Source organism: Clarias gariepinus, chromosome 12 (assembly GCF_024256425.1).
Source record: "Clarias gariepinus isolate MV-2021 ecotype Netherlands chromosome 12, CGAR_prim_01v2, whole genome shotgun sequence".
NCBI lineage: Eukaryota > Metazoa > Chordata > Actinopteri > Siluriformes > Clariidae > Clarias > Clarias gariepinus.
This window is the reverse complement of record NC_071111.1, coordinates 33,621,983-33,647,911: the sequence shown is the minus strand read 5'-3', so window position 1 is coordinate 33,647,911 and position 25,929 is coordinate 33,621,983. Positions and strand designations below refer to the sequence as shown.

General features: G+C 42.4%; 53 non-coding genes across 53 annotated transcripts; all 53 read left to right on the top strand.

Moving 5' to 3' along the window:
* Nucleotides 1-157: 157 nt before the first annotated feature.
* LOC128534996 (U5 spliceosomal RNA) lies at nucleotides 158-271 on the top strand. Its single transcript, XR_008361737.1, has one exon. It is a non-coding gene; the product is annotated as a U5 spliceosomal RNA (small nuclear RNA).
* A 143-nt stretch (nucleotides 272-414) lies between these two features.
* On the top strand, nucleotides 415-605 carry LOC128534770 (U2 spliceosomal RNA). Its single transcript, XR_008361537.1, has one exon. It is a non-coding gene; the product is annotated as a U2 spliceosomal RNA (small nuclear RNA).
* Nucleotides 606-1,126: 521 nt separating this feature from the next.
* Nucleotides 1,127-1,240, top strand: LOC128534995 (U5 spliceosomal RNA). The gene has a single exon (XR_008361736.1). It is a non-coding gene; the product is annotated as a U5 spliceosomal RNA (small nuclear RNA).
* Nucleotides 1,241-1,383: 143 nt separating this feature from the next.
* Nucleotides 1,384-1,574, top strand: LOC128534769 (U2 spliceosomal RNA). The gene has a single exon (XR_008361536.1). It is a non-coding gene; the product is annotated as a U2 spliceosomal RNA (small nuclear RNA).
* Nucleotides 1,575-2,111: 537 nt separating this feature from the next.
* LOC128534994 (U5 spliceosomal RNA) lies at nucleotides 2,112-2,225 on the top strand. Its single transcript, XR_008361735.1, has one exon. It is a non-coding gene; the product is annotated as a U5 spliceosomal RNA (small nuclear RNA).
* Nucleotides 2,226-2,368: 143 nt separating this feature from the next.
* LOC128534768 (U2 spliceosomal RNA) lies at nucleotides 2,369-2,559 on the top strand. The gene has a single exon (XR_008361535.1). It is a non-coding gene; the product is annotated as a U2 spliceosomal RNA (small nuclear RNA).
* A 543-nt stretch (nucleotides 2,560-3,102) lies between these two features.
* LOC128534993 (U5 spliceosomal RNA) lies at nucleotides 3,103-3,216 on the top strand. The gene has a single exon (XR_008361734.1). It is a non-coding gene; the product is annotated as a U5 spliceosomal RNA (small nuclear RNA).
* Nucleotides 3,217-3,359: 143 nt separating this feature from the next.
* LOC128534767 (U2 spliceosomal RNA) lies at nucleotides 3,360-3,550 on the top strand. Its single transcript, XR_008361534.1, has one exon. It is a non-coding gene; the product is annotated as a U2 spliceosomal RNA (small nuclear RNA).
* A 546-nt stretch (nucleotides 3,551-4,096) lies between these two features.
* On the top strand, nucleotides 4,097-4,210 carry LOC128534992 (U5 spliceosomal RNA). Its single transcript, XR_008361733.1, has one exon. It is a non-coding gene; the product is annotated as a U5 spliceosomal RNA (small nuclear RNA).
* A 143-nt stretch (nucleotides 4,211-4,353) lies between these two features.
* On the top strand, nucleotides 4,354-4,544 carry LOC128534765 (U2 spliceosomal RNA). The gene has a single exon (XR_008361533.1). It is a non-coding gene; the product is annotated as a U2 spliceosomal RNA (small nuclear RNA).
* Nucleotides 4,545-5,063: 519 nt separating this feature from the next.
* LOC128534991 (U5 spliceosomal RNA) lies at nucleotides 5,064-5,177 on the top strand. The gene has a single exon (XR_008361732.1). It is a non-coding gene; the product is annotated as a U5 spliceosomal RNA (small nuclear RNA).
* Nucleotides 5,178-5,320: 143 nt separating this feature from the next.
* Nucleotides 5,321-5,511, top strand: LOC128534764 (U2 spliceosomal RNA). Its single transcript, XR_008361532.1, has one exon. It is a non-coding gene; the product is annotated as a U2 spliceosomal RNA (small nuclear RNA).
* Nucleotides 5,512-6,051: 540 nt separating this feature from the next.
* Nucleotides 6,052-6,165, top strand: LOC128534989 (U5 spliceosomal RNA). Its single transcript, XR_008361730.1, has one exon. It is a non-coding gene; the product is annotated as a U5 spliceosomal RNA (small nuclear RNA).
* Nucleotides 6,166-6,308: 143 nt separating this feature from the next.
* Nucleotides 6,309-6,499, top strand: LOC128534763 (U2 spliceosomal RNA). The gene has a single exon (XR_008361531.1). It is a non-coding gene; the product is annotated as a U2 spliceosomal RNA (small nuclear RNA).
* A 545-nt stretch (nucleotides 6,500-7,044) lies between these two features.
* Nucleotides 7,045-7,158, top strand: LOC128534988 (U5 spliceosomal RNA). The gene has a single exon (XR_008361729.1). It is a non-coding gene; the product is annotated as a U5 spliceosomal RNA (small nuclear RNA).
* A 143-nt stretch (nucleotides 7,159-7,301) lies between these two features.
* LOC128534762 (U2 spliceosomal RNA) lies at nucleotides 7,302-7,492 on the top strand. Its single transcript, XR_008361530.1, has one exon. It is a non-coding gene; the product is annotated as a U2 spliceosomal RNA (small nuclear RNA).
* A 550-nt stretch (nucleotides 7,493-8,042) lies between these two features.
* On the top strand, nucleotides 8,043-8,156 carry LOC128534986 (U5 spliceosomal RNA). Its single transcript, XR_008361728.1, has one exon. It is a non-coding gene; the product is annotated as a U5 spliceosomal RNA (small nuclear RNA).
* A 143-nt stretch (nucleotides 8,157-8,299) lies between these two features.
* LOC128534761 (U2 spliceosomal RNA) lies at nucleotides 8,300-8,490 on the top strand. Its single transcript, XR_008361529.1, has one exon. It is a non-coding gene; the product is annotated as a U2 spliceosomal RNA (small nuclear RNA).
* Nucleotides 8,491-9,034: 544 nt separating this feature from the next.
* Nucleotides 9,035-9,148, top strand: LOC128534985 (U5 spliceosomal RNA). Its single transcript, XR_008361727.1, has one exon. It is a non-coding gene; the product is annotated as a U5 spliceosomal RNA (small nuclear RNA).
* A 143-nt stretch (nucleotides 9,149-9,291) lies between these two features.
* LOC128534760 (U2 spliceosomal RNA) lies at nucleotides 9,292-9,482 on the top strand. The gene has a single exon (XR_008361528.1). It is a non-coding gene; the product is annotated as a U2 spliceosomal RNA (small nuclear RNA).
* A 539-nt stretch (nucleotides 9,483-10,021) lies between these two features.
* On the top strand, nucleotides 10,022-10,135 carry LOC128534984 (U5 spliceosomal RNA). Its single transcript, XR_008361726.1, has one exon. It is a non-coding gene; the product is annotated as a U5 spliceosomal RNA (small nuclear RNA).
* Nucleotides 10,136-10,278: 143 nt separating this feature from the next.
* LOC128534758 (U2 spliceosomal RNA) lies at nucleotides 10,279-10,469 on the top strand. The gene has a single exon (XR_008361526.1). It is a non-coding gene; the product is annotated as a U2 spliceosomal RNA (small nuclear RNA).
* Nucleotides 10,470-11,005: 536 nt separating this feature from the next.
* LOC128534983 (U5 spliceosomal RNA) lies at nucleotides 11,006-11,119 on the top strand. Its single transcript, XR_008361725.1, has one exon. It is a non-coding gene; the product is annotated as a U5 spliceosomal RNA (small nuclear RNA).
* A 143-nt stretch (nucleotides 11,120-11,262) lies between these two features.
* Nucleotides 11,263-11,453, top strand: LOC128534757 (U2 spliceosomal RNA). The gene has a single exon (XR_008361525.1). It is a non-coding gene; the product is annotated as a U2 spliceosomal RNA (small nuclear RNA).
* A 519-nt stretch (nucleotides 11,454-11,972) lies between these two features.
* On the top strand, nucleotides 11,973-12,086 carry LOC128534982 (U5 spliceosomal RNA). Its single transcript, XR_008361724.1, has one exon. It is a non-coding gene; the product is annotated as a U5 spliceosomal RNA (small nuclear RNA).
* Nucleotides 12,087-12,229: 143 nt separating this feature from the next.
* On the top strand, nucleotides 12,230-12,420 carry LOC128534756 (U2 spliceosomal RNA). Its single transcript, XR_008361524.1, has one exon. It is a non-coding gene; the product is annotated as a U2 spliceosomal RNA (small nuclear RNA).
* Nucleotides 12,421-12,969: 549 nt separating this feature from the next.
* On the top strand, nucleotides 12,970-13,083 carry LOC128534981 (U5 spliceosomal RNA). Its single transcript, XR_008361723.1, has one exon. It is a non-coding gene; the product is annotated as a U5 spliceosomal RNA (small nuclear RNA).
* Nucleotides 13,084-13,226: 143 nt separating this feature from the next.
* LOC128534834 (U2 spliceosomal RNA) lies at nucleotides 13,227-13,417 on the top strand. Its single transcript, XR_008361594.1, has one exon. It is a non-coding gene; the product is annotated as a U2 spliceosomal RNA (small nuclear RNA).
* Nucleotides 13,418-13,962: 545 nt separating this feature from the next.
* LOC128534980 (U5 spliceosomal RNA) lies at nucleotides 13,963-14,076 on the top strand. Its single transcript, XR_008361722.1, has one exon. It is a non-coding gene; the product is annotated as a U5 spliceosomal RNA (small nuclear RNA).
* A 143-nt stretch (nucleotides 14,077-14,219) lies between these two features.
* LOC128534754 (U2 spliceosomal RNA) lies at nucleotides 14,220-14,410 on the top strand. Its single transcript, XR_008361523.1, has one exon. It is a non-coding gene; the product is annotated as a U2 spliceosomal RNA (small nuclear RNA).
* Nucleotides 14,411-14,960: 550 nt separating this feature from the next.
* LOC128534979 (U5 spliceosomal RNA) lies at nucleotides 14,961-15,074 on the top strand. Its single transcript, XR_008361721.1, has one exon. It is a non-coding gene; the product is annotated as a U5 spliceosomal RNA (small nuclear RNA).
* Nucleotides 15,075-15,217: 143 nt separating this feature from the next.
* Nucleotides 15,218-15,408, top strand: LOC128534753 (U2 spliceosomal RNA). The gene has a single exon (XR_008361522.1). It is a non-coding gene; the product is annotated as a U2 spliceosomal RNA (small nuclear RNA).
* A 539-nt stretch (nucleotides 15,409-15,947) lies between these two features.
* Nucleotides 15,948-16,061, top strand: LOC128534977 (U5 spliceosomal RNA). The gene has a single exon (XR_008361719.1). It is a non-coding gene; the product is annotated as a U5 spliceosomal RNA (small nuclear RNA).
* A 143-nt stretch (nucleotides 16,062-16,204) lies between these two features.
* LOC128534752 (U2 spliceosomal RNA) lies at nucleotides 16,205-16,395 on the top strand. The gene has a single exon (XR_008361521.1). It is a non-coding gene; the product is annotated as a U2 spliceosomal RNA (small nuclear RNA).
* A 539-nt stretch (nucleotides 16,396-16,934) lies between these two features.
* On the top strand, nucleotides 16,935-17,048 carry LOC128534975 (U5 spliceosomal RNA). The gene has a single exon (XR_008361718.1). It is a non-coding gene; the product is annotated as a U5 spliceosomal RNA (small nuclear RNA).
* Nucleotides 17,049-17,191: 143 nt separating this feature from the next.
* On the top strand, nucleotides 17,192-17,382 carry LOC128534751 (U2 spliceosomal RNA). Its single transcript, XR_008361520.1, has one exon. It is a non-coding gene; the product is annotated as a U2 spliceosomal RNA (small nuclear RNA).
* A 541-nt stretch (nucleotides 17,383-17,923) lies between these two features.
* Nucleotides 17,924-18,037, top strand: LOC128534974 (U5 spliceosomal RNA). The gene has a single exon (XR_008361717.1). It is a non-coding gene; the product is annotated as a U5 spliceosomal RNA (small nuclear RNA).
* Nucleotides 18,038-18,180: 143 nt separating this feature from the next.
* LOC128534750 (U2 spliceosomal RNA) lies at nucleotides 18,181-18,371 on the top strand. Its single transcript, XR_008361519.1, has one exon. It is a non-coding gene; the product is annotated as a U2 spliceosomal RNA (small nuclear RNA).
* A 554-nt stretch (nucleotides 18,372-18,925) lies between these two features.
* Nucleotides 18,926-19,039, top strand: LOC128534973 (U5 spliceosomal RNA). Its single transcript, XR_008361716.1, has one exon. It is a non-coding gene; the product is annotated as a U5 spliceosomal RNA (small nuclear RNA).
* A 143-nt stretch (nucleotides 19,040-19,182) lies between these two features.
* Nucleotides 19,183-19,373, top strand: LOC128534749 (U2 spliceosomal RNA). Its single transcript, XR_008361518.1, has one exon. It is a non-coding gene; the product is annotated as a U2 spliceosomal RNA (small nuclear RNA).
* A 535-nt stretch (nucleotides 19,374-19,908) lies between these two features.
* LOC128534972 (U5 spliceosomal RNA) lies at nucleotides 19,909-20,022 on the top strand. Its single transcript, XR_008361715.1, has one exon. It is a non-coding gene; the product is annotated as a U5 spliceosomal RNA (small nuclear RNA).
* A 143-nt stretch (nucleotides 20,023-20,165) lies between these two features.
* Nucleotides 20,166-20,356, top strand: LOC128534748 (U2 spliceosomal RNA). The gene has a single exon (XR_008361517.1). It is a non-coding gene; the product is annotated as a U2 spliceosomal RNA (small nuclear RNA).
* Nucleotides 20,357-20,895: 539 nt separating this feature from the next.
* Nucleotides 20,896-21,009, top strand: LOC128534971 (U5 spliceosomal RNA). The gene has a single exon (XR_008361714.1). It is a non-coding gene; the product is annotated as a U5 spliceosomal RNA (small nuclear RNA).
* Nucleotides 21,010-21,152: 143 nt separating this feature from the next.
* Nucleotides 21,153-21,343, top strand: LOC128534746 (U2 spliceosomal RNA). The gene has a single exon (XR_008361515.1). It is a non-coding gene; the product is annotated as a U2 spliceosomal RNA (small nuclear RNA).
* A 540-nt stretch (nucleotides 21,344-21,883) lies between these two features.
* On the top strand, nucleotides 21,884-21,997 carry LOC128534970 (U5 spliceosomal RNA). Its single transcript, XR_008361713.1, has one exon. It is a non-coding gene; the product is annotated as a U5 spliceosomal RNA (small nuclear RNA).
* Nucleotides 21,998-22,140: 143 nt separating this feature from the next.
* On the top strand, nucleotides 22,141-22,331 carry LOC128534745 (U2 spliceosomal RNA). The gene has a single exon (XR_008361514.1). It is a non-coding gene; the product is annotated as a U2 spliceosomal RNA (small nuclear RNA).
* Nucleotides 22,332-22,870: 539 nt separating this feature from the next.
* LOC128534969 (U5 spliceosomal RNA) lies at nucleotides 22,871-22,984 on the top strand. Its single transcript, XR_008361712.1, has one exon. It is a non-coding gene; the product is annotated as a U5 spliceosomal RNA (small nuclear RNA).
* A 143-nt stretch (nucleotides 22,985-23,127) lies between these two features.
* Nucleotides 23,128-23,318, top strand: LOC128534743 (U2 spliceosomal RNA). Its single transcript, XR_008361513.1, has one exon. It is a non-coding gene; the product is annotated as a U2 spliceosomal RNA (small nuclear RNA).
* A 540-nt stretch (nucleotides 23,319-23,858) lies between these two features.
* On the top strand, nucleotides 23,859-23,972 carry LOC128534968 (U5 spliceosomal RNA). The gene has a single exon (XR_008361711.1). It is a non-coding gene; the product is annotated as a U5 spliceosomal RNA (small nuclear RNA).
* A 143-nt stretch (nucleotides 23,973-24,115) lies between these two features.
* On the top strand, nucleotides 24,116-24,306 carry LOC128534850 (U2 spliceosomal RNA). The gene has a single exon (XR_008361609.1). It is a non-coding gene; the product is annotated as a U2 spliceosomal RNA (small nuclear RNA).
* A 518-nt stretch (nucleotides 24,307-24,824) lies between these two features.
* On the top strand, nucleotides 24,825-24,938 carry LOC128534967 (U5 spliceosomal RNA). The gene has a single exon (XR_008361710.1). It is a non-coding gene; the product is annotated as a U5 spliceosomal RNA (small nuclear RNA).
* Nucleotides 24,939-25,081: 143 nt separating this feature from the next.
* On the top strand, nucleotides 25,082-25,272 carry LOC128534742 (U2 spliceosomal RNA). The gene has a single exon (XR_008361512.1). It is a non-coding gene; the product is annotated as a U2 spliceosomal RNA (small nuclear RNA).
* Nucleotides 25,273-25,798: 526 nt separating this feature from the next.
* LOC128534964 (U5 spliceosomal RNA) lies at nucleotides 25,799-25,912 on the top strand. The gene has a single exon (XR_008361708.1). It is a non-coding gene; the product is annotated as a U5 spliceosomal RNA (small nuclear RNA).
* The last annotated feature ends 17 nt before the right edge of the window (nucleotides 25,913-25,929 follow it).

Genomic DNA, 25,929 nt, shown 5'->3' with positions numbered 1-25,929 from the left:
TTGGCAAAATTTGAATAGCCCTCATTTCTTACTGCCGATTACTGACCTTGTGCTGCTCCGCCTATTTACAATAACCTTCTTTCACAGGCCCCCTCACCCTAAGGTAGCTCTCTACCTGTGCAACACTGGACCAGGGGCCTGGTCCCACCTCCAAAGTATCTCAGGTTTCTCTTCAATCACGCATAAATCTTTCGCCTTTTACTAAAGATTTCCGTGGAGAGGAACGTTGATGAGTTTACCTTATTTTTGTGGGCTTTGCTCTTGCAAAGCTGATTTTTGATTGTGTTTAAAGTGAGAAATGAAAGGAAATTTCCTGGTCTCTGGGCCTGAGCTTCCAACCGATGTTACCACCTACCCTCCTGAAGTCATCCCGAAGTCCAGGTGTGAACCCTTGTCTTGGGAAGTTTACGGGTTATCGCTTCTCGGCCTTTTGGCTAAGATCAAGTGTAGTATCTGTTCTTATCAGTTTAATATCTGATACGTCCTCCATACGAGGACCTTATATTAAATGGATTTTTAGATTAGGGAGCAGGAACAGGGGCTTGCTCCATCCGCTCCACGCATCAACCTGGTATTGCAGTACTTCCAGGAATGGTGCACTCATACAAAATGTCAAAGAAAGAAATGTGTATGCACAGTAATTGAAAGGTTTCCAAGTTTTATGTATTTGGGACTCTCACCTTAATTTGTCAAAATTTACATGTGTTGACCATAGATTGATGTAAATTTGGAGACTTGTTGTGAATTACACGAATTATGGATGTTTTCAAACAGGAAATGCCAACTTTACTTTACTTTACTTTACTTTACCTTACTTACTTACTTACTTACTTACTTTTACACACACACACACTGCCCACCACTCCGCCTGCATCTCAGCCCTGCCCATTTACCCCTTTCCCTCCCACACTCTTTTTTTACTGCCTTCCGTTTCTAGGGACACAGCACACAAGTCTCACCTGGTCCTTGTTGGCAAAATTTGAATAGCCCTCATTTCTTACTGCCGATTACTGACCTTGTGCTGCTCCGCCTATTTACAATAACCTTCTTTCACAGGCCCCCTCACCCTAAGGTAGCTCTCTACCTGTGCAACACTGGACCAGGGGCCTGGTCCCACCTCCAAAGTATCTCAGGTTTCTCTTCAATCACGCATAAATCTTTCGCCTTTTACTAAAGATTTCCGTGGAGAGGAACGTTGATGAGTTTACCTTATTTTTGTGGGCTTTGCTCTTGCAAAGCTGATTTTTGATTGTGTTTAAAGTGAGAAATGAAAGGAAATTTCCTGGTCTCTGGGCCTGAGCTTCCAACCAATGTTACCACCTACCCTCCTGAAGTCATCCCGAAGTCCAGGTGTGAACCCTTGTCTTGGGAAGTTTACGGGTTATCGCTTCTCGGCCTTTTGGCTAAGATCAAGTGTAGTATCTGTTCTTATCAGTTTAATATCTGATACGTCCTCCATACGAGGACCTTATATTAAATGGATTTTTAGATTAGGGAGCAGGAACAGGGGCTTGCTCCATCCGCTCCACGCATCAACCTGGTATTGCAGTACTTCCAGGAATGGTGCACTCATACAAAATGTCAAAGAAAGAAATGTGTATGCACAGTAATTGAAAGGTTTCCAAGTTTTATGTATTTGGGACTCTCACCTTAATTTGTCAAAATTTACATGTGTTGACCATAGATTGATGTAAATTTGGACTTGTTGTGAATTACATGAATTATGGATGTTTTCAAACAGGAAATGCCAACTTTACTTTACTTTACTTTACTTTACTTTACTTTACCTTACTTACTTACTTACTTACTTACTTACTTACTTTTACACACACACACACTGCCCACCACTCCGCCTGCATCTCAGCCCTGCCCATTTACCCCTTTCCCTCCCACACTCTTTTTTTACTGCCTTCCGTTTCTAGGGACACAGCACACAAGTCTCACCTGGTCCTTGTTGGCAAAATTTGAATAGCCCTCATTTCTTACTGCCGATTACTGACCTTGTGCTGCTCCGCCTATTTACAATAACCTTCTTTCACAGGCCCCCTCACCCTAAGGTAGCTCTCTACCTGTGCAACACTGGACCAGGGGCCTGGTCCCACCTCCAAAGTATCTCAGGTTTCTCTTCAATCACGCATAAATCTTTCGCCTTTTACTAAAGATTTCCGTGGAGAGGAACGTTGATGAGTTTACCTTATTTTTGTGGGCTTTGCTCTTGCAAAGCTGATTTTTGATTGTGTTTAAAGTGAGAAATGAAAGGAAATTTCCTGGTCTCTGGGCCTGAGCTTCCAACCGATGTTACCACCTACCCTCCTGAAGTCATCCCGAAGTCCAGGTGTGAACCCTTGTCTTGGGAAGTTTACGGGTTATCGCTTCTCGGCCTTTTGGCTAAGATCAAGTGTAGTATCTGTTCTTATCAGTTTAATATCTGATACGTCCTCCATACGAGGACCTTATATTAAATGGATTTTTAGATTAGGGAGCAGGAACAGGGGCTTGCTCCATCCGCTCCACGCATCAACCTGGTATTGCAGTACTTCCAGGAATGGTGCACTCATACAAAATGTCAAAGAAAGAAATGTGTATGCACAGTAATTGAAAGGTTTCCAAGTTTTATGTATTTGGGACTCTCACCTTAATTTGTCAAAATTTACATGTGTTGACCATAGATTGATGTAAATTTGGAGACTTGTTGTGAATTACACGAATTATGGATGTTTTCAAACAGGAAATGCCAACTTTATTTACTTTACTTTACTTTACTTTACTTTACTTTACCTTACTTACTTACTTACTTACTTACTTACTTACTTTTACACACACACACACTGCCCACCACTCCGCCTGCATCTCAGCCCTGCCCATTTACCCCTTTCCCTCCCACACTCTTTTTTTACTGCCTTCCGTTTCTAGGGACACAGCACACAAGTCTCACCTGGTCCTTGTTGGCAAAATTTGAATAGCCCTCATTTCTTACTGCCGATTACTGACCTTGTGCTGCTCCGCCTATTTACAATAACCTTCTTTCACAGGCCCCCTCACCCTAAGGTAGCTCTCTACCTGTGCAACACTGGACCAGGGGCCTGGTCCCACCTCCAAAGTATCTCAGGTTTCTCTTCAATCACGCATAAATCTTTCGCCTTTTACTAAAGATTTCCGTGGAGAGGAACGTTGATGAGTTTACCTTATTTTTGTGGGCTTTGCTCTTGCAAAGCTGATTTTTGATTGTGTTTAAAGTGAGAAATGAAAGGAAATTTCCTGGTCTCTGGGCCTGAGCTTCCAACCGATGTTACCACCTACCCTCCTGAAGTCATCCCGAAGTCCAGGTGTGAACCCTTGTCTTGGGAAGTTTACGGGTTATCGCTTCTCGGCCTTTTGGCTAAGATCAAGTGTAGTATCTGTTCTTATCAGTTTAATATCTGATACGTCCTCCATACGAGGACCTTATATTAAATGGATTTTTAGATTAGGGAGCAGGAACAGGGGCTTGCTCCATCCGCTCCACGCATCAACCTGGTATTGCAGTACTTCCAGGAATGGTGCACTCATACAAAATGTCAAAGAAAGAAATGTGTATGCACAGTAATTGAAAGGTTTCCAAGTTTTATGTATTTGGGACTCTCACCTTAATTTGTCAAAATTTACATGTGTTGACCATAGATTGATGTAAATTTGGAGACTTGTTGTGAATTACACGAATTATGGATGTTTTCAAACAGGAAATGCCAACTTTACTTTACTTTACTTTACTTTACTTTACTTTACTTTACTTTACTTTACCTTACTTACTTACTTACTTACTTACTTTTACACACACACACACTGCCCACCACTCCGCCTGCATCTCAGCCCTGCCCATTTACCCCTTTCCCTCCCACACTCTTTTTTTACTGCCTTCCGTTTCTAGGGACACAGCACACAAGTCTCACCTGGTCCTTGTTGGCAAAATTTGAATAGCCCTCATTTCTTACTGCCGATTACTGACCTTGTGCTGCTCCGCCTATTTACAATAACCTTCTTTCACAGGCCCCCTCACCCTAAGGTAGCTCTCTACCTGTGCAACACTGGACCAGGGGCCTGGTCCCACCTCCAAAGTATCTCAGGTTTCTCTTCAATCACGCATAAATCTTTCGCCTTTTACTAAAGATTTCCGTGGAGAGGAACGTTGATGAGTTTACCTTATTTTTGTGGGCTTTGCTCTTGCAAAGCTGATTTTTGATTGTGTTTAAAGTGAGAAATGAAAGGAAATTTCCTGGTCTCTGGGCCTGAGCTTCCAACCGATGTTACCACCTACCCTCCTGAAGTCATCCCGAAGTCCAGGTGTGAACCCTTGTCTTGGGAAGTTTACGGGTTATCGCTTCTCGGCCTTTTGGCTAAGATCAAGTGTAGTATCTGTTCTTATCAGTTTAATATCTGATACGTCCTCCATACGAGGACCTTATATTAAATGGATTTTTAGATTAGGGAGCAGGAACAGGGGCTTGCTCCATCCGCTCCACGCATCAACCTGGTATTGCAGTACTTCCAGGAATGGTGCACTCATACAAAATGTCAAAGAAAGAAATGTGTATGCACAGTAATTGAAAGGTTTCCAAGTTTTATGTATTTGGGACTCTCACCTTAATTTGTCAAAATTTACATGTGTTGACCATAGATTGATGTAAATTTGGAGACTTGTTGTGAATTACACGAATTATGGATGTTTTCAAACAGGAAATGCCAACTTTATTTACTTTACTTTACCTTACTTACTTACTTACTTACTTACTTACTTTTACACACACACACACTGCCCACCACTCCGCCTGCATCTCAGCCCTGCCCATTTACCCCTTTCCCTCCCACACTCTTTTTTTACTGCCTTCCGTTTCTAGGGACACAGCACACAAGTCTCACCTGGTCCTTGTTGGCAAAATTTGAATAGCCCTCATTTCTTACTGCCGATTACTGACCTTGTGCTGCTCCGCCTATTTACAATAACCTTCTTTCACAGGCCCCCTCACCCTAAGGTAGCTCTCTACCTGTGCAACACTGGACCAGGGGCCTGGTCCCACCTCCAAAGTATCTCAGGTTTCTCTTCAATCACGCATAAATCTTTCGCCTTTTACTAAAGATTTCCGTGGAGAGGAACGTTGATGAGTTTACCTTATTTTTGTGGGCTTTGCTCTTGCAAAGCTGATTTTTGATTGTGTTTAAAGTGAGAAATGAAAGGAAATTTCCTGGTCTCTGGGCCTGAGCTTCCAACCGATGTTACCACCTACCCTCCTGAAGTCATCCCGAAGTCCAGGTGTGAACCCTTGTCTTGGGAAGTTTACGGGTTATCGCTTCTCGGCCTTTTGGCTAAGATCAAGTGTAGTATCTGTTCTTATCAGTTTAATATCTGATACGTCCTCCATACGAGGACCTTATATTAAATGGATTTTTAGATTAGGGAGCAGGAACAGGGGCTTGCTCCATCCGCTCCACGCATCAACCTGGTATTGCAGTACTTCCAGGAATGGTGCACTCATACAAAATGTCAAAGAAAGAAATGTGTATGCACAGTAATTGAAAGGTTTCCAAGTTTTATGTATTTGGGACTCTCACCTTAATTTGTCAAAATTTACATGTGTTGACCATAGATTGATGTAAATTTGGAGACTTGTTGTGAATTACACGAATTATGGATGTTTTCAAACAGGAAATGCCAACTTTACTTTACTTTACTTTACTTTACTTTACTTTACTTTACCTTACTTACTTACTTACTTACTTACTTACTTTTACACACACACACACTGCCCACCACTCCGCCTGCATCTCAGCCCTGCCCATTTACCCCTTTCCCTCCCACACTCTTTTTTTACTGCCTTCCGTTTCTAGGGACACAGCACACAAGTCTCACCTGGTCCTTGTTGGCAAAATTTGAATAGCCCTCATTTCTTACTGCCGATTACTGACCTTGTGCTGCTCCGCCTATTTACAATAACCTTCTTTCACAGGCCCCCTCACCCTAAGGTAGCTCTCTACCTGTGCAACACTGGACCAGGGGCCTGGTCCCACCTCCAAAGTATCTCAGGTTTCTCTTCAATCACGCATAAATCTTTCGCCTTTTACTAAAGATTTCCGTGGAGAGGAACGTTGATGAGTTTACCTTATTTTTGTGGGCTTTGCTCTTGCAAAGCTGATTTTTGATTGTGTTTAAAGTGAGAAATGAAAGGAAATTTCCTGGTCTCTGGGCCTGAGCTTCCAACCGATGTTACCACCTACCCTCCTGAAGTCATCCCGAAGTCCAGGTGTGAACCCTTGTCTTGGGAAGTTTACGGGTTATCGCTTCTCGGCCTTTTGGCTAAGATCAAGTGTAGTATCTGTTCTTATCAGTTTAATATCTGATACGTCCTCCATACGAGGACCTTATATTAAATGGATTTTTAGATTAGGGAGCAGGAACAGGGGCTTGCTCCATCCGCTCCACGCATCAACCTGGTATTGCAGTACTTCCAGGAATGGTGCACTCATACAAAATGTCAAAGAAAGAAATGTGTATGCACAGTAATTGAAAGGTTTCCAAGTTTTATGTATTTGGGACTCTCACCTTAATTTGTCAAAATTTACATGTGTTGACCATAGATTGATGTAAATTTGGAGACTTGTTGTGAATTACACGAATTATGGATGTTTTCAAACAGGAAATGCCAACTTTACTTTACTTTACTTTACTTTACTTTACTTTACTTTACTTTACCTTACTTACTTACTTACTTACTTACTTACTTTTACACACACACACACTGCCCACCACTCCGCCTGCATCTCAGCCCTGCCCATTTACCCCTTTCCCTCCCACACTCTTTTTTTACTGCCTTCCGTTTCTAGGGACACAGCACACAAGTCTCACCTGGTCCTTGTTGGCAAAATTTGAATAGCCCTCATTTCTTACTGCCGATTACTGACCTTGTGCTGCTCCGCCTATTTACAATAACCTTCTTTCACAGGCCCCCTCACCCTAAGGTAGCTCTCTACCTGTGCAACACTGGACCAGGGGCCTGGTCCCACCTCCAAAGTATCTCAGGTTTCTCTTCAATCACGCATAAATCTTTCGCCTTTTACTAAAGATTTCCGTGGAGAGGAACGTTGATGAGTTTACCTTATTTTTGTGGGCTTTGCTCTTGCAAAGCTGATTTTTGATTGTGTTTAAAGTGAGAAATGAAAGGAAATTTCCTGGTCTCTGGGCCTGAGCTTCCAACCGATGTTACCACCTACCCTCCTGAAGTCATCCCGAAGTCCAGGTGTGAACCCTTGTCTTGGGAAGTTTACGGGTTATCGCTTCTCGGCCTTTTGGCTAAGATCAAGTGTAGTATCTGTTCTTATCAGTTTAATATCTGATACGTCCTCCATACGAGGACCTTATATTAAATGGATTTTTAGATTAGGGAGCAGGAACAGGGGCTTGCTCCATCCGCTCCACGCATCAACCTGGTATTGCAGTACTTCCAGGAATGGTGCACTCATACAAAATGTCAAAGAAAGAAATGTGTATGCACAGTAATTGAAAGGTTTCCAAGTTTTATGTATTTGGGACTCTCACCTTAATTTGTCAAAATTTACATGTGTTGACCATAGATTGATGTAAATTTGGAGACTTGTTGTGAATTACACGAATTATGGATGTTTTCAAACAGGAAATGCCAACTTTACTTTACTTTACTTTACTTTACTTTACTTTACTTTACTTTACTTTACCTTACTTACTTACTTACTTACTTACTTACTTTTACACACACACACACTGCCCACCACTCCGCCTGCATCTCAGCCCTGCCCATTTACCCCTTTCCCTCCCACACTCTTTTTTTACTGCCTTCCGTTTCTAGGGACACAGCACACAAGTCTCACCTGGTCCTTGTTGGCAAAATTTGAATAGCCCTCATTTCTTACTGCCGATTACTGACCTTGTGCTGCTCCGCCTATTTACAATAACCTTCTTTCACAGGCCCCCTCACCCTAAGGTAGCTCTCTACCTGTGCAACACTGGACCAGGGCCCTGGTCCCACCTCCAAAGTATCTCAGGTTTCTCTTCAATCACGCATAAATCTTTCGCCTTTTACTAAAGATTTCCGTGGAGAGGAACGTTGATGAGTTTACCTTATTTTTGTGGGCTTTGCTCTTGCAAAGCTGATTTTTGATTGTGTTTAAAGTGAGAAATGAAAGGAAATTTCCTGGTCTCTGGGCCTGAGCTTCCAACCGATGTTACCACCTACCCTCCTGAAGTCATCCCGAAGTCCAGGTGTGAACCCTTGTCTTGGGAAGTTTACGGGTTATCGCTTCTCGGCCTTTTGGCTAAGATCAAGTGTAGTATCTGTTCTTATCAGTTTAATATCTGATACGTCCTCCATACGAGGACCTTATATTAAATGGATTTTTAGATTAGGGAGCAGGAACAGGGGCTTGCTCCATCCGCTCCACGCATCAACCTGGTATTGCAGTACTTCCAGGAATGGTGCACTCATACAAAATGTCAAAGAAAGAAATGTGTATGCACAGTAATTGAAAGGTTTCCAAGTTTTATGTATTTGGGACTCTCACCTTAATTTGTCAAAATTTACATGTGTTGACCATAGATTGATGTAAATTTGGAGACTTGTTGTGAATTACACGAATTATGGATGTTTTCAAACAGGAAATGCCAACTTTATTTACTTTACTTTACTTTACTTTACTTTACTTTACTTTACCTTACTTACTTACTTACTTACTTACTTACTTTTACACACACACACACTGCCCACCACTCCGCCTGCATCTCAGCCCTGCCCATTTACCCCTTTCCCTCCCACACTCTTTTTTTACTGCCTTCCGTTTCTAGGGACACAGCACACAAGTCTCACCTGGTCCTTGTTGGCAAAATTTGAATAGCCCTCATTTCTTACTGCCGATTACTGACCTTGTGCTGCTCCGCCTATTTACAATAACCTTCTTTCACAGGCCCCCTCACCCTAAGGTAGCTCTCTACCTGTGCAACACTGGACCAGGGGCCTGGTCCCACCTCCAAAGTATCTCAGGTTTCTCTTCAATCACGCATAAATCTTTCGCCTTTTACTAAAGATTTCCGTGGAGAGGAACGTTGATGAGTTTACCTTATTTTTGTGGGCTTTGCTCTTGCAAAGCTGATTTTTGATTGTGTTTAAAGTGAGAAATGAAAGGAAATTTCCTGGTCTCTGGGCCTGAGCTTCCAACCGATGTTACCACCTACCCTCCTGAAGTCATCCCGAAGTCCAGGTGTGAACCCTTGTCTTGGGAAGTTTACGGGTTATCGCTTCTCGGCCTTTTGGCTAAGATCAAGTGTAGTATCTGTTCTTATCAGTTTAATATCTGATACGTCCTCCATACGAGGACCTTATATTAAATGGATTTTTAGATTAGGGAGCAGGAACAGGGGCTTGCTCCATCCGCTCCACGCATCAACCTGGTATTGCAGTACTTCCAGGAATGGTGCACTCATACAAAATGTCAAAGAAAGAAATGTGTATGCACAGTAATTGAAAGGTTTCCAAGTTTTATGTATTTGGGACTCTCACCTTAATTTGTCAAAATTTACATGTGTTGACCATAGATTGATGTAAATTTGGAGACTTGTTGTGAATTACACGAATTATGGATGTTTTCAAACAGGAAATGCCAACTTTATTTACTTTACTTTACTTTACTTTACTTTACTTTACCTTACTTACTTACTTACTTACTTACTTACTTTTACACACACACACACTGCCCACCACTCCGCCTGCATCTCAGCCCTGCCCATTTACCCCTTTCCCTCCCACACTCTTTTTTTACTGCCTTCCGTTTCTAGGGACACAGCACACAAGTCTCACCTGGTCCTTGTTGGCAAAATTTGAATAGCCCTCATTTCTTACTGCCGATTACTGACCTTGTGCTGCTCCGCCTATTTACAATAACCTTCTTTCACAGGCCCCCTCACCCTAAGGTAGCTCTCTACCTGTGCAACACTGGACCAGGGGCCTGGTCCCACCTCCAAAGTATCTCAGGTTTCTCTTCAATCACGCATAAATCTTTCGCCTTTTACTAAAGATTTCCGTGGAGAGGAACGTTGATGAGTTTACCTTATTTTTGTGGGCTTTGCTCTTGCAAAGCTGATTTTTGATTGTGTTTAAAGTGAGAAATGAAAGGAAATTTCCTGGTCTCTGGGCCTGAGCTTCCAACCGATGTTACCACCTACCCTCCTGAAGTCATCCCGAAGTCCAGGTGTGAACCCTTGTCTTGGGAAGTTTACGGGTTATCGCTTCTCGGCCTTTTGGCTAAGATCAAGTGTAGTATCTGTTCTTATCAGTTTAATATCTGATACGTCCTCCATACGAGGACCTTATATTAAATGGATTTTTAGATTAGGGAGCAGGAACAGGGGCTTGCTCCATCCGCTCCACGCATCAACCTGGTATTGCAGTACTTCCAGGAATGGTGCACTCATACAAAATGTCAAAGAAAGAAATGTGTATGCACAGTAATTGAAAGGTTTCCAAGTTTTATGTATTTGGGACTCTCACCTTAATTTGTCAAAATTTACATGTGTTGACCATAGATTGATGTAAATTTGGAGACTTGTTGTGAATTACACGAATTATGGATGTTTTCAAACAGGAAATGCCAACTTTACTTTACTTTACTTTACTTTACTTTACTTTACTTTACCTTACTTACTTACTTACTTACTTACTTTTACACACACACACACTGCCCACCACTCCGCCTGCATCTCAGCCCTGCCCATTTACCCCTTTCCCTCCCACACTCTTTTTTTACTGCCTTCCGTTTCTAGGGACACAGCACACAAGTCTCACCTGGTCCTTGTTGGCAAAATTTGAATAGCCCTCATTTCTTACTGCCGATTACTGACCTTGTGCTGCTCCGCCTATTTACAATAACCTTCTTTCACAGGCCCCCTCACCCTAAGGTAGCTCTCTACCTGTGCAACACTGGACCAGGGGCCTGGTCCCACCTCCAAAGTATCTCAGGTTTCTCTTCAATCACGCATAAATCTTTCGCCTTTTACTAAAGATTTCCGTGGAGAGGAACGTTGATGAGTTTACCTTATTTTTGTGGGCTTTGCTCTTGCAAAGCTGATTTTTGATTGTGTTTAAAGTGAGAAATGAAAGGAAATTTCCTGGTCTCTGGGCCTGAGCTTCCAACCGATGTTACCACCTACCCTCCTGAAGTCATCCCGAAGTCCAGGTGTGAACCCTTGTCTTGGGAAGTTTACGGGTTATCGCTTCTCGGCCTTTTGGCTAAGATCAAGTGTAGTATCTGTTCTTATCAGTTTAATATCTGATACGTCCTCCATACGAGGACCTTATATTAAATGGATTTTTAGATTAGGGAGCAGGAACAGGGGCTTGCTCCATCCGCTCCACGCATCAACCTGGTATTGCAGTACTTCCAGGAATGGTGCACTCATACAAAATGTCAAAGAAAGAAATGTGTATGCACAGTAATTGAAAGGTTTCCAAGTTTTATGTATTTGGGACTCTCACCTTAATTTGTCAAAACTTACATGTGTTGACCATAGATTGATGTAAATTTGGAGACTTGTTGTGAATTACACGAATTATGGATGTTTTCAAACAGGAAATGCCAACTTTATTTACTTTACTTTACCTTACTTACTTACTTACTTACTTACTTACTTTTACACACACACACACTGCCCACCACTCCGCCTGCATCTCAGCCCTGCCCATTTACCCCTTTCCCTCCCACACTCTTTTTTTACTGCCTTCCGTTTCTAGGGACACAGCACACAAGTCTCACCTGGTCCTTGTTGGCAAAATTTGAATAGCCCTCATTTCTTACTGCCGATTACTGACCTTGTGCTGCTCCGCCTATTTACAATAACCTTCTTTCACAGGCCCCCTCACCCTAAGGTAGCTCTCTACCTGTGCAACACTGGACCAGGGGCCTGGTCCCACCTCCAAAGTATCTCAGGTTTCTCTTCAATCACGCATAAATCTTTCGCCTTTTACTAAAGATTTCCGTGGAGAGGAACGTTGATGAGTTTACCTTATTTTTGTGGGCTTTGCTCTTGCAAAGCTGATTTTTGATTGTGTTTAAAGTGAGAAATGAAAGGAAATTTCCTGGTCTCTGGGCCTGAGCTTCCAACCGATGTTACCACCTACCCTCCTGAAGTCATCCCGAAGTCCAGGTGTGAACCCTTGTCTTGGGAAGTTTACGGGTTATCGCTTCTCGGCCTTTTGGCTAAGATCAAGTGTAGTATCTGTTCTTATCAGTTTAATATCTGATACGTCCTCCATACGAGGACCTTATATTAAATGGATTTTTAGATTAGGGAGCAGGAACAGGGGCTTGCTCCATCCGCTCCACGCATCAACCTGGTATTGCAGTACTTCCAGGAATGGTGCACTCATACAAAATGTCAAAGAAAGAAATGTGTATGCACAGTAATTGAAAGGTTTCCAAGTTTTATGTATTTGGGACTCTCACCTTAATTTGTCAAAATTTACATGTGTTGACCATAGATTGATGTAAATTTGGAGACTTGTTGTGAATTACACGAATTATGGATGTTTTCAAACAGGAAATGCCAACTTTACTTTACTTTACTTTACTTTACTTTACTTTACTTTACTTTACCTTACTTACTTACTTACTTACTTACTTACTTACTTTTACACACACACACACTGCCCACCACTCCGCCTGCATCTCAGCCCTGCCCATTTACCCCTTTCCCTCCCACACTCTTTTTTTACTGCCTTCCGTTTCTAGGGACACAGCACACAAGTCTCACCTGGTCCTTGTTGGCAAAATTTGAATAGCCCTCATTTCTTACTGCCGATTACTGACCTTGTGCTGCTCCGCCTATTTACAATAACCTTCTTTCACAGGCCCCCTCACCCTAAGGTAGCTCTCTACCTGTGCAACACTGGACCAGGGGCCTGGTCCCACCTCCAAAGTATCTCAGGTTTCTCTTCAATCACGCATAAATCTTTCGCCTTTTACTAAAGATTTCCGTGGAGAGGAACGTTGATGAGTTTACCTTATTTTTGTGGGCTTTGCTCTTGCAAAGCTGATTTTTGATTGTGTTTAAAGTGAGAAATGAAAGGAAATTTCCTGGTCTCTGGGCCTGAGCTTCCAACCGATGTTACCACCTACCCTCCTGAAGTCATCCCGAAGTCCAGGTGTGAACCCTTGTCTTGGGAAGTTTACGGGTTATCGCTTCTCGGCCTTTTGGCTAAGATCAAGTGTAGTATCTGTTCTTATCAGTTTAATATCTGATACGTCCTCCATACGAGGACCTTATATTAAATGGATTTTTAGATTAGGGAGCAGGCACAGGGGCTTGCTCCATCCGCTCCACGCATCAACCTGGTATTGCAGTACTTCCAGGAATGGTGCACTCATACAAAATGTCAAAGAAAGAAATGTGTATGCACAGTAATTGAAAGGTTTCCAAGTTTTATGTATTTGGGACTCTCACCTTAATTTGTCAAAATTTACATGTGTTGACCATAGATTGATGTAAATTTGGAGACTTGTTGTGAATTACACGAATTATGGATGTTTTCAAACAGGAAATGCCAACTTTACTTTACTTTACTTTACTTTACTTTACTTTACTTTACTTTACCTTACTTACTTACTTACTTACTTACTTACTTTTACACACACACACACTGCCCACCACTCCGCCTGCATCTCAGCCCTGCCCATTTACCCCTTTCCCTCCCACACTCTTTTTTTACTGCCTTCCGTTTCTAGGGACACAGCACACAAGTCTCACCTGGTCCTTGTTGGCAAAATTTGAATAGCCCTCATTTCTTACTGCCGATTACTGACCTTGTGCTGCTCCGCCTATTTACAATAACCTTCTTTCACAGGCCCCCTCACCCTAAGGTAGCTCTCTACCTGTGCAACACTGGACCAGGGGCCTGGTCCCACCTCCAAAGTATCTCAGGTTTCTCTTCAATCACGCATAAATCTTTCGCCTTTTACTAAAGATTTCCGTGGAGAGGAACGTTGATGAGTTTACCTTATTTTTGTGGGCTTTGCTCTTGCAAAGCTGATTTTTGATTGTGTTTAAAGTGAGAAATGAAAGGAAATTTCCTGGTCTCTGGGCCTGAGCTTCCAACCGATGTTACCACCTACCCTCCTGAAGTCATCCCGAAGTCCAGGTGTGAACCCTTGTCTTGGGAAGTTTACGGGTTATCGCTTCTCGGCCTTTTGGCTAAGATCAAGTGTAGTATCTGTTCTTATCAGTTTAATATCTGATACGTCCTCCATACGAGGACCTTATATTAAATGGATTTTTAGATTAGGGAGCAGGAACAGGGGCTTGCTCCATCCGCTCCACGCATCAACCTGGTATTGCAGTACTTCCAGGAATGGTGCACTCATACAAAATGTCAAAGAAAGAAATGTGTATGCACAGTAATTGAAAGGTTTCCAAGTTTTATGTATTTGGGACTCTCACCTTAATTTGTCAAAATTTACATGTGTTGACCATAGATTGATGTAAATTTGGAGACTTGTTGTGAATTACACGAATTATGGATGTTTTCAAACAGGAAATGCCAACTTTACTTTACTTTACTTTACTTTACTTTACTTTACTTTACTTTACTTTACCTTACTTACTTACTTACTTACTTACTTACTTTTACACACACACACACTGCCCACCACTCCGCCTGCATCTCAGCCCTGCCCATTTACCCCTTTCCCTCCCACACTCTTTTTTTACTGCCTTCCGTTTCTAGGGACACAGCACACAAGTCTCACCTGGTCCTTGTTGGCAAAATTTGAATAGCCCTCATTTCTTACTGCCGATTACTGACCTTGTGCTGCTCCGCCTATTTACAATAACCTTCTTTCACAGGCCCCCTCACCCTAAGGTAGCTCTCTACCTGTGCAACACTGGACCAGGGCCCTGGTCCCACCTCCAAAGTATCTCAGGTTTCTCTTCAATCACGCATAAATCTTTCGCCTTTTACTAAAGATTTCCGTGGAGAGGAACGTTGATGAGTTTACCTTATTTTTGTGGGCTTTGCTCTTGCAAAGCTGATTTTTGATTGTGTTTAAAGTGAGAAATGAAAGGAAATTTCCTGGTCTCTGGGCCTGAGCTTCCAACCGATGTTACCACCTACCCTCCTGAAGTCATCCCGAAGTCCAGGTGTGAACCCTTGTCTTGGGAAGTTTACGGGTTATCGCTTCTCGGCCTTTTGGCTAAGATCAAGTGTAGTATCTGTTCTTATCAGTTTAATATCTGATACGTCCTCCATACGAGGACCTTATATTAAATGGATTTTTAGATTAGGGAGCAGGAACAGGGGCTTGCTCCATCCGCTCCACGCATCAACCTGGTATTGCAGTACTTCCAGGAATGGTGCACTCATACAAAATGTCAAAGAAAGAAATGTGTATGCACAGTAATTGAAAGGTTTCCAAGTTTTATGTATTTGGGACTCTCACCTTAATTTGTCAAAATTTACATGTGTTGACCATAGATTGATGTAAATTTGGAGACTTGTTGTGAATTACACGAATTATGGATGTTTTCAAACAGGAAATGCCAACTTTATTTACTTTACTTTACTTTACTTTACTTTACTTTACCTTACTTACTTACTTACTTACTTACTTACTTTTACACACACACACACTGCCCACCACTCCGCCTGCATCTCAGCCCTGCCCATTTACCCCTTTCCCTCCCACACTCTTTTTTTACTGCCTTCCGTTTCTAGGGACACAGCACACAAGTCTCACCTGGTCCTTGTTGGCAAAATTTGAATAGCCCTCATTTCTTACTGCCGATTACTGACCTTGTGCTGCTCCGCCTATTTACAATAACCTTCTTTCACAGGCCCCCTCACCCTAAGGTAGCTCTCTACCTGTGCAACACTGGACCAGGGGCCTGGTCCCACCTCCAAAGTATCTCAGGTTTCTCTTCAATCACGCATAAATCTTTCGCCTTTTACTAAAGATTTCCGTGGAGAGGAACGTTGATGAGTTTACCTTATTTTTGTGGGCTTTGCTCTTGCAAAGCTGATTTTTGATTGTGTTTAAAGTGAGAAATGAAAGGAAATTTCCTGGTCTCTGGGCCTGAGCTTCCAACCGATGTTACCACCTACCCTCCTGAAGTCATCCCGAAGTCCAGGTGTGAACCCTTGTCTTGGGAAGTTTACGGGTTATCGCTTCTCGGCCTTTTGGCTAAGATCAAGTGTAGTATCTGTTCTTATCAGTTTAATATCTGATACGTCCTCCATACGAGGACCTTATATTAAATGGATTTTTAGATTAGGGAGCAGGAACAGGGGCTTGCTCCATCCGCTCCACGCATCAACCTGGTATTGCAGTACTTCCAGGAATGGTGCACTCATACAAAATGTCAAAGAAAGAAATGTGTATGCACAGTAATTGAAAGGTTTCCAAGTTTTATGTATTTGGGACTCTCACCTTAATTTGTCAAAATTTACATGTGTTGACCATAGATTGATGTAAATTTGGAGACTTGTTGTGAATTACACGAATTATGGATGTTTTCAAACAGGAAATGCCAACTTTATTTACTTTACTTTACTTTACTTTACTTTACTTTACCTTACTTACTTACTTACTTACTTACTTACTTTTACACACACACACACTGCCCACCACTCCGCCTGCATCTCAGCCCTGCCCATTTACCCCTTTCCCTCCCACACTCTTTTTTTACTGCCTTCCGTTTCTAGGGACACAGCACACAAGTCTCACCTGGTCCTTGTTGGCAAAATTTGAATAGCCCTCATTTCTTACTGCCGATTACTGACCTTGTGCTGCTCCGCCTATTTACAATAACCTTCTTTCACAGGCCCCCTCACCCTAAGGTAGCTCTCTACCTGTGCAACACTGGACCAGGGGCCTGGTCCCACCTCCAAAGTATCTCAGGTTTCTCTTCAATCACGCATAAATCTTTCGCCTTTTACTAAAGATTTCCGTGGAGAGGAACGTTGATGAGTTTACCTTATTTTTGTGGGCTTTGCTCTTGCAAAGCTGATTTTTGATTGTGTTTAAAGTGAGAAATGAAAGGAAATTTCCTGGTCTCTGGGCCTGAGCTTCCAACCGATGTTACCACCTACCCTCCTGAAGTCATCCCGAAGTCCAGGTGTGAACCCTTGTCTTGGGAAGTTTACGGGTTATCGCTTCTCGGCCTTTTGGCTAAGATCAAGTGTAGTATCTGTTCTTATCAGTTTAATATCTGATACGTCCTCCATACGAGGACCTTATATTAAATGGATTTTTAGATTAGGGAGCAGGAACAGGGGCTTGCTCCATCCGCTCCACGCATCAACCTGGTATTGCAGTACTTCCAGGAATGGTGCACTCATACAAAATGTCAAAGAAAGAAATGTGTATGCACAGTAATTGAAAGGTTTCCAAGTTTTATGTATTTGGGACTCTCACCTTAATTTGTCAAAATTTACATGTGTTGACCATAGATTGATGTAAATTTGGAGACTTGTTGTGAATTACACGAATTATGGATGTTTTCAAACAGGAAATGCCAACTTTACTTTACTTTACTTTACTTTACTTTACTTTACTTTACTTTACCTTACTTACTTACTTACTTACTTACTTTTACACACACACACACTGCCCACCACTCCGCCTGCATCTCAGCCCTGCCCATTTACCCCTTTCCCTCCCACACTCTTTTTTTACTGCCTTCCGTTTCTAGGGACACAGCACACAAGTCTCACCTGGTCCTTGTTGGCAAAATTTGAATAGCCCTCATTTCTTACTGCCGATTACTGACCTTGTGCTGCTCCGCCTATTTACAATAACCTTCTTTCACAGGCCCCCTCACCCTAAGGTAGCTCTCTACCTGTGCAACACTGGACCAGGGGCCTGGTCCCACCTCCAAAGTATCTCAGGTTTCTCTTCAATCACGCATAAATCTTTCGCCTTTTACTAAAGATTTCCGTGGAGAGGAACGTTGATGAGTTTACCTTATTTTTGTGGGCTTTGCTCTTGCAAAGCTGATTTTTGATTGTGTTTAAAGTGAGAAATGAAAGGAAATTTCCTGGTCTCTGGGCCTGAGCTTCCAACCGATGTTACCACCTACCCTCCTGAAGTCATCCCGAAGTCCAGGTGTGAACCCTTGTCTTGGGAAGTTTACGGGTTATCGCTTCTCGGCCTTTTGGCTAAGATCAAGTGTAGTATCTGTTCTTATCAGTTTAATATCTGATACGTCCTCCATACGAGGACCTTATATTAAATGGATTTTTAGATTAGGGAGCAGGAACAGGGGCTTGCTCCATCCGCTCCACGCATCAACCTGGTATTGCAGTACTTCCAGGAATGGTGCACTCATACAAAATGTCAAAGAAAGAAATGTGTATGCACAGTAATTGAAAGGTTTCCAAGTTTTATGTATTTGGGACTCTCACCTTAATTTGTCAAAATTTACATGTGTTGACCATAGATTGATGTAAATTTGGAGACTTGTTGTGAATTACACGAATTATGGATGTTTTCAAACAGGAAATGCCAACTTTATTTACTTTACTTTACTTTACTTTACTTTACTTTACTTTACTTTACTTTACCTTACTTACTTACTTACTTACTTACTTACTTTTACACACACACACACTGCCCACCACTCCGCCTGCATCTCAGCCCTGCCCATTTACCCCTTTCCCTCCCACACTCTTTTTTTACTGCCTTCCGTTTCTAGGGACACAGCACACAAGTCTCACCTGGTCCTTGTTGGCAAAATTTGAATAGCCCTCATTTCTTACTGCCGATTACTGACCTTGTGCTGCTCCGCCTATTTACAATAACCTTCTTTCACAGGCCCCCTCACCCTAAGGTAGCTCTCTACCTGTGCAACACTGGACCAGGGGCCTGGTCCCACCTCCAAAGTATCTCAGGTTTCTCTTCAATCACGCATAAATCTTTCGCCTTTTACTAAAGATTTCCGTGGAGAGGAACGTTGATGAGTTTACCTTATTTTTGTGGGCTTTGCTCTTGCAAAGCTGATTTTTGATTGTGTTTAAAGTGAGAAATGAAAGGAAATTTCCTGGTCTCTGGGCCTGAGCTTCCAACCGATGTTACCACCTACCCTCCTGAAGTCATCCCGAAGTCCAGGTGTGAACCCTTGTCTTGGGAAGTTTACGGGTTATCGCTTCTCGGCCTTTTGGCTAAGATCAAGTGTAGTATCTGTTCTTATCAGTTTAATATCTGATACGTCCTCCATACGAGGACCTTATATTAAATGGATTTTTAGATTAGGGAGCAGGAACAGGGGCTTGCTCCATCCGCTCCACGCATCAACCTGGTATTGCAGTACTTCCAGGAATGGTGCACTCATACAAAATGTCAAAGAAAGAAATGTGTATGCACAGTAATTGAAAGGTTTCCAAGTTTTATGTATTTGGGACTCTCACCTTAATTTGTCAAAATTTACATGTGTTGACCATAGATTGATGTAAATTTGGAGACTTGTTGTGAATTACACGAATTATGGATGTTTTCAAACAGGAAATGCCAACTTTACTTTACTTTACTTTACTTTACTTTACTTTACCTTACTTACTTACTTACTTACTTACTTACTTTTACACACACACACACTGCCCACCACTCCGCCTGCATCTCAGCCCTGCCCATTTACCCCTTTCCCTCCCACACTCTTTTTTTACTGCCTTCCGTTTCTAGGGACACAGCACACAAGTCTCACCTGGTCCTTGTTGGCAAAATTTGAATAGCCCTCATTTCTTACTGCCGATTACTGACCTTGTGCTGCTCCGCCTATTTACAATAACCTTCTTTCACAGGCCCCCTCACCCTAAGGTAGCTCTCTACCTGTGCAACACTGGACCAGGGGCCTGGTCCCACCTCCAAAGTATCTCAGGTTTCTCTTCAATCACGCATAAATCTTTCGCCTTTTACTAAAGATTTCCGTGGAGAGGAACGTTGATGAGTTTACCTTATTTTTGTGGGCTTTGCTCTTGCAAAGCTGATTTTTGATTGTGTTTAAAGTGAGAAATGAAAGGAAATTTCCTGGTCTCTGGGCCTGAGCTTCCAACCGATGTTACCACCTACCCTCCTGAAGTCATCCCGAAGTCCAGGTGTGAACCCTTGTCTTGGGAAGTTTACGGGTTATCGCTTCTCGGCCTTTTGGCTAAGATCAAGTGTAGTATCTGTTCTTATCAGTTTAATATCTGATACGTCCTCCATACGAGGACCTTATATTAAATGGATTTTTAGATTAGGGAGCAGGAACAGGGGCTTGCTCCATCCGCTCCACGCATCAACCTGGTATTGCAGTACTTCCAGGAATGGTGCACTCATACAAAATGTCAAAGAAAGAAATGTGTATGCACAGTAATTGAAAGGTTTCCAAGTTTTATGTATTTGGGACTCTCACCTTAATTTGTCAAAATTTACATGTGTTGACCATAGATTGATGTAAATTTGGAGACTTGTTGTGAATTACACGAATTATGGATGTTTTCAAACAGGAAATGCCAACTTTATTTACTTTACTTTACTTTACTTTACTTTACTTTACCTTACTTACTTACTTACTTACTTACTTACTTTTACACACACACACACTGCCCACCACTCCGCCTGCATCTCAGCCCTGCCCATTTACCCCTTTCCCTCCCACACTCTTTTTTTACTGCCTTCCGTTTCTAGGGACACAGCACACAAGTCTCACCTGGTCCTTGTTGGCAAAATTTGAATAGCCCTCATTTCTTACTGCCGATTACTGACCTTGTGCTGCTCCGCCTATTTACAATAACCTTCTTTCACAGGCCCCCTCACCCTAAGGTAGCTCTCTACCTGTGCAACACTGGACCAGGGGCCTGGTCCCACCTCCAAAGTATCTCAGGTTTCTCTTCAATCACGCATAAATCTTTCGCCTTTTACTAAAGATTTCCGTGGAGAGGAACGTTGATGAGTTTACCTTATTTTTGTGGGCTTTGCTCTTGCAAAGCTGATTTTTGATTGTGTTTAAAGTGAGAAATGAAAGGAAATTTCCTGGTCTCTGGGCCTGAGCTTCCAACCGATGTTACCACCTACCCTCCTGAAGTCATCCCGAAGTCCAGGTGTGAACCCTTGTCTTGGGAAGTTTACGGGTTATCGCTTCTCGGCCTTTTGGCTAAGATCAAGTGTAGTATCTGTTCTTATCAGTTTAATATCTGATACGTCCTCCATACGAGGACCTTATATTAAATGGATTTTTAGATTAGGGAGCAGGAACAGGGGCTTGCTCCATCCGCTCCACGCATCAACCTGGTATTGCAGTACTTCCAGGAATGGTGCACTCATACAAAATGTCAAAGAAAGAAATGTGTATGCACAGTAATTGAAAGGTTTCCAAGTTTTATGTATTTGGGACTCTCACCTTAATTTGTCAAAATTTACATGTGTTGACCATAGATTGATGTAAATTTGGAGACTTGTTGTGAATTACACGAATTATGGATGTTTTCAAACAGGAAATGCCAACTTTACTTTACTTTACTTTACTTTACTTTACTTTACTTTACTTTACTTACTTACTTACTTACTTACTTACTTTTACACACACACACACTGCCCACCACTCCGCCTGCATCTCAGCCCTGCCCATTTACCCCTTTCCCTCCCATACTCTTTTTTTACTGCCTTCCGTTTCTAGGGACACAGCACACAAGTCTCACCTGGTCCTTGTTGGCAAAATTTGAATAGCCCTCATTTCTTACTGCCGATTACTGACCTTGTGCTGCTCCGCCTATTTACAATAACCTTCTTTCACAGGCCCCCTCACCCTAAGGTAGCTCTCTACCTGTGCAACACTGGACCAGGGGCCTGGTCCCACCTCCAAAGTATCTCAGGTTTCTCTTCAATCACGCATAAATCTTTCGCCTTTTACTAAAGATTTCCGTGGAGAGGAACGTTGATGAGTTTACCTTATTTTTGTGGGCTTTGCTCTTGCAAAGCTGATTTTTGATTGTGTTTAAAGTGAGAAATGAAAGGAAATTTCCTGGTCTCTGGGCCTGAGCTTCCAACCGATGTTACCACCTACCCTCCTGAAGTCATCCCGAAGTCCAGGTGTGAACCCTTGTCTTGGGAAGTTTACGGGTTATCGCTTCTCGGCCTTTTGGCTAAGATCAAGTGTAGTATCTGTTCTTATCAGTTTAATATCTGATACGTCCTCCATACGAGGACCTTATATTAAATGGATTTTTAGATTAGGGAGCAGGAACAGGGGCTTGCTCCATCCGCTCCACGCATCAACCTGGTATTGCAGTACTTCCAGGAATGGTGCACTCATACAAAATGTCAAAGAAAGAAATGTGTATGCACAGTAATTGAAAGGTTTCCAAGTTTTATGTATTTGGGACTCTCACCTTAATTTGTCAAAATTTACATGTGTTGACCATAGATTGATGTAAATTTGGAGACTTGTTGTGAATTACACGAATTATGGATGTTTTCAAACAGGAAATGCCAACTTTATTTACTTTACTTTACTTTACTTTACTTTACTTTACCTTACTTACTTACTTACTTACTTACTTACTTTTACACACACACACACTGCCCACCACTCCGCCTGCATCTCAGCCCTGCCCATTTACCCCTTTCCCTCCCACACTCTTTTTTTACTGCCTTCCGTTTCTAGGGACACAGCACACAAGTCTCACCTGGTCCTTGTTGGCAAAATTTGAATAGCCCTCATTTCTTACTGCCGATTACTGACCTTGTGCTGCTCCGCCTATTTACAATAACCTTCTTTCACAGGCCCCCTCACCCTAAGGTAGCTCTCTACCTGTGCAACACTGGACCAGGGGCCTGGTCCCACCTCCAAAGTATCTCAGGTTTCTCTTCAATCACGCATAAATCTTTCGCCTTTTACTAAAGATTTCCGTGGAGAGGAACGTTGATGAGTTTACCTTATTTTTGTGGGCTTTGCTCTTGCAAAGCTGATTTTTGATTGTGTTTAAAGTGAGAAATGAAAGGAAATTTCCTGGTCTCTGGGCCTGAGCTTCCAACCGATGTTACCACCTACCCTCCTGAAGTCATCCCGAAGTCCAGGTGTGAACCCTTGTCTTGGGAAGTTTACGGGTTATCGCTTCTCGGCCTTTTGGCTAAGATCAAGTGTAGTATCTGTTCTTATCAGTTTAATATCTGATACGTCCTCCATACGAGGACCTTATATTAAATGGATTTTTAGATTAGGGAGCAGGAACAGGGGCTTGCTCCATCCGCTCCACGCATCAACCTGGTATTGCAGTACTTCCAGGAATGGTGCACTCATACAAAATGTCAAAGAAAGAAATGTGTATGCACAGTAATTGAAAGGTTTCCAAGTTTTATGTATTTGGGACTCTCACCTTAATTTGTCAAAATTTACATGTGTTGACCATAGATTGATGTAAATTTGGAGACTTGTTGTGAATTACACGAATTATGGATGTTTTCAAACAGGAAATGCCAACTTTACTTTACTTTACTTTACTTTACTTTACTTTACTTTACCTTACTTACTTACTTACTTACTTACTTACTTTTACACACACACACACTGCCCACCACTCCGCCTGCATCTCAGCCCTGCCCATTTACCCCTTTCCCTCCCACACTCTTTTTTTACTGCCTTCCGTTTCTAGGGACACAGCACACAAGTCTCACCTGGTCCTTGTTGGCAAAATTTGAATAGCCCTCATTTCTTACTGCCGATTACTGACCTTGTGCTGCTCCGCCTATTTACAATAACCTTCTTTCACAGGCCCCCTCACCCTAAGGTAGCTCTCTACCTGTGCAACACTGGACCAGGGGCCTGGTCCCACCTCCAAAGTATCTCAGGTTTCTCTTCAATCACGCATAAATCTTTCGCCTTTTACTAAAGATTTCCGTGGAGAGGAACGTTGATGAGTTTACCTTATTTTTGTGGGCTTTGCTCTTGCAAAGCTGATTTTTGATTGTGTTTAAAGTGAGAAACGAAAGGAAATTTCCTGGTCTCTGGGCCTGAGCTTCCAACCGATGTTACCACCTACCCTCCTGAAGTCATCCCGAAGTCCAGGTGTGAACCCTTGTCTTGGGAAGTTTATGGGTTATCGCTTCTCGGCCTTTTGGCTAAGATCAAGTGTAGTATCTGTTCTTATCAGTTTAATATCTGATACGTCCTCCATACGAGGACCTTATATTAAATGGATTTTTAGATTAGGGAGCAGGAACAGGGGCTTGCTCGATCCGCTCCACGCATCAACCTGGTATTGCAGTACTTCCAGGAATGGTGCACTCATACAAAATGTCAAAGAAAGAAATGTGTATGCACAGTAATTGAAAGGTTTCCAAGTTTTATGTATTTGGGACTCTCACCTTAATTTGTCAAAATTTACATGTGTTGACCATAGATTGATGTAAATTTGGAGACTTGTTGTGAATTACACGAATTATGGATGTTTTCAAACAGGAAATGCCAACTTTACTTTACTTTACTTTACTTTACTTTACCTTACTTACTTACTTACTTTTACACACACACACACTGCCCACCACTCCGCCTGCATCTCAGCCCTGCCCATTTACCCCTTTCCCTCCCACACTCTTTTTTTACTGCCTTCCGTTTCTAGGGACACAGCACACAAGTCTCACCTGGTCCTTGTTGGCAAAATTTGAATAGCCCTCATTTCTTACTGCCGATTACTGACCTTGTGCTGCTCCGCCTATTTACAATAACCTTCTTTCACAGGCCCCCTCACCCTAAGGTAGCTCTCTACCTGTGCAACACTGGACCAGGGGCCTGGTCCCACCTCCAAAGTATCTCAGGTTTCTCTTCAATCACGCATAAATCTTTCGCCTTTTACTAAAGATTTCCGTGGAGAGGAACGTTGATGAGTTTACCTTATTTTTGTGGGCTTTGCTCTTGCAAAGCTGATTTTTGATTGTGTTTAAAGTGAGAAACGAAAGGAAATTTCCTGGTCTCTGGGCCTGAGCTTCCAACCAATGTTACCACCTACCCTCCTGAAGTCATCCTGAAGTCCAGGTGTGAACCCTTGTCTTGGGAAGTTTACGGGTTATCGCTTCTCGGCCTTTTGGCTAAGATCAAGTGTAGTATCTGTTCTTATCAGTTTAATATCTGATACGTCCTCCATACGAGGACCTTATATTAAATGGATTTTTAGATTAGGGAGCAGGAACAGGGGCTTGCTCCATCCGCTCCACGCATCAACCTGGTATTGCAGTACTTCCAGGAATGGTGCACTCATACAAAATGTCAAAGAAAGAAATGTGTATGCACAGTAATTGAAAGGTTTCCAAGTTTTATGTATTTGGGACTCTCACCTTAATTTGTCAAAATTTACATGTGTTGACCATAGATTGATGTAAATTTGGAGACTTGTTGTGAATTACACGAATTATGGATGTTTTCAAACAGGAAATGCCAACTTTACTTTACTTTACTTTACTTTACTTTTACTTACTTACTTACTTACTTACTTACTTTTACACACACACACACTGCCCACCACTCTGCCTGCATCTCAGCCCTGCCCATTTACCCCTTTCCCTCCCACACTCTTTTTTTACTGCCTTCCGTTTCTAGGGACACAGCACACAAGTCTCACCTGGTCCTTGTTGGCAAAATTTGAATAGCCCTCATTTCTTACTGCCGATTACTGACCTTGTGCTGCTCCGCCTATTTACAATAACCTTCTTTCACAGGCCCCCTCACCCTAAGGTAGCTCTCTACCTGTGCAACACTGGACCAGGGGCCTGGTCCCACCTCCAAAGTATCTCAGGTTTCTCTTCAATCACGCATAAATCTTTCGCCTTTTACTAAAGATTTCCGTGGAGAGGAACGTTGATGAGTTTACCTTATTTTTGTGGGCTTTGCTCTTGCAAAGCTGATTTTTGATTGTGTTT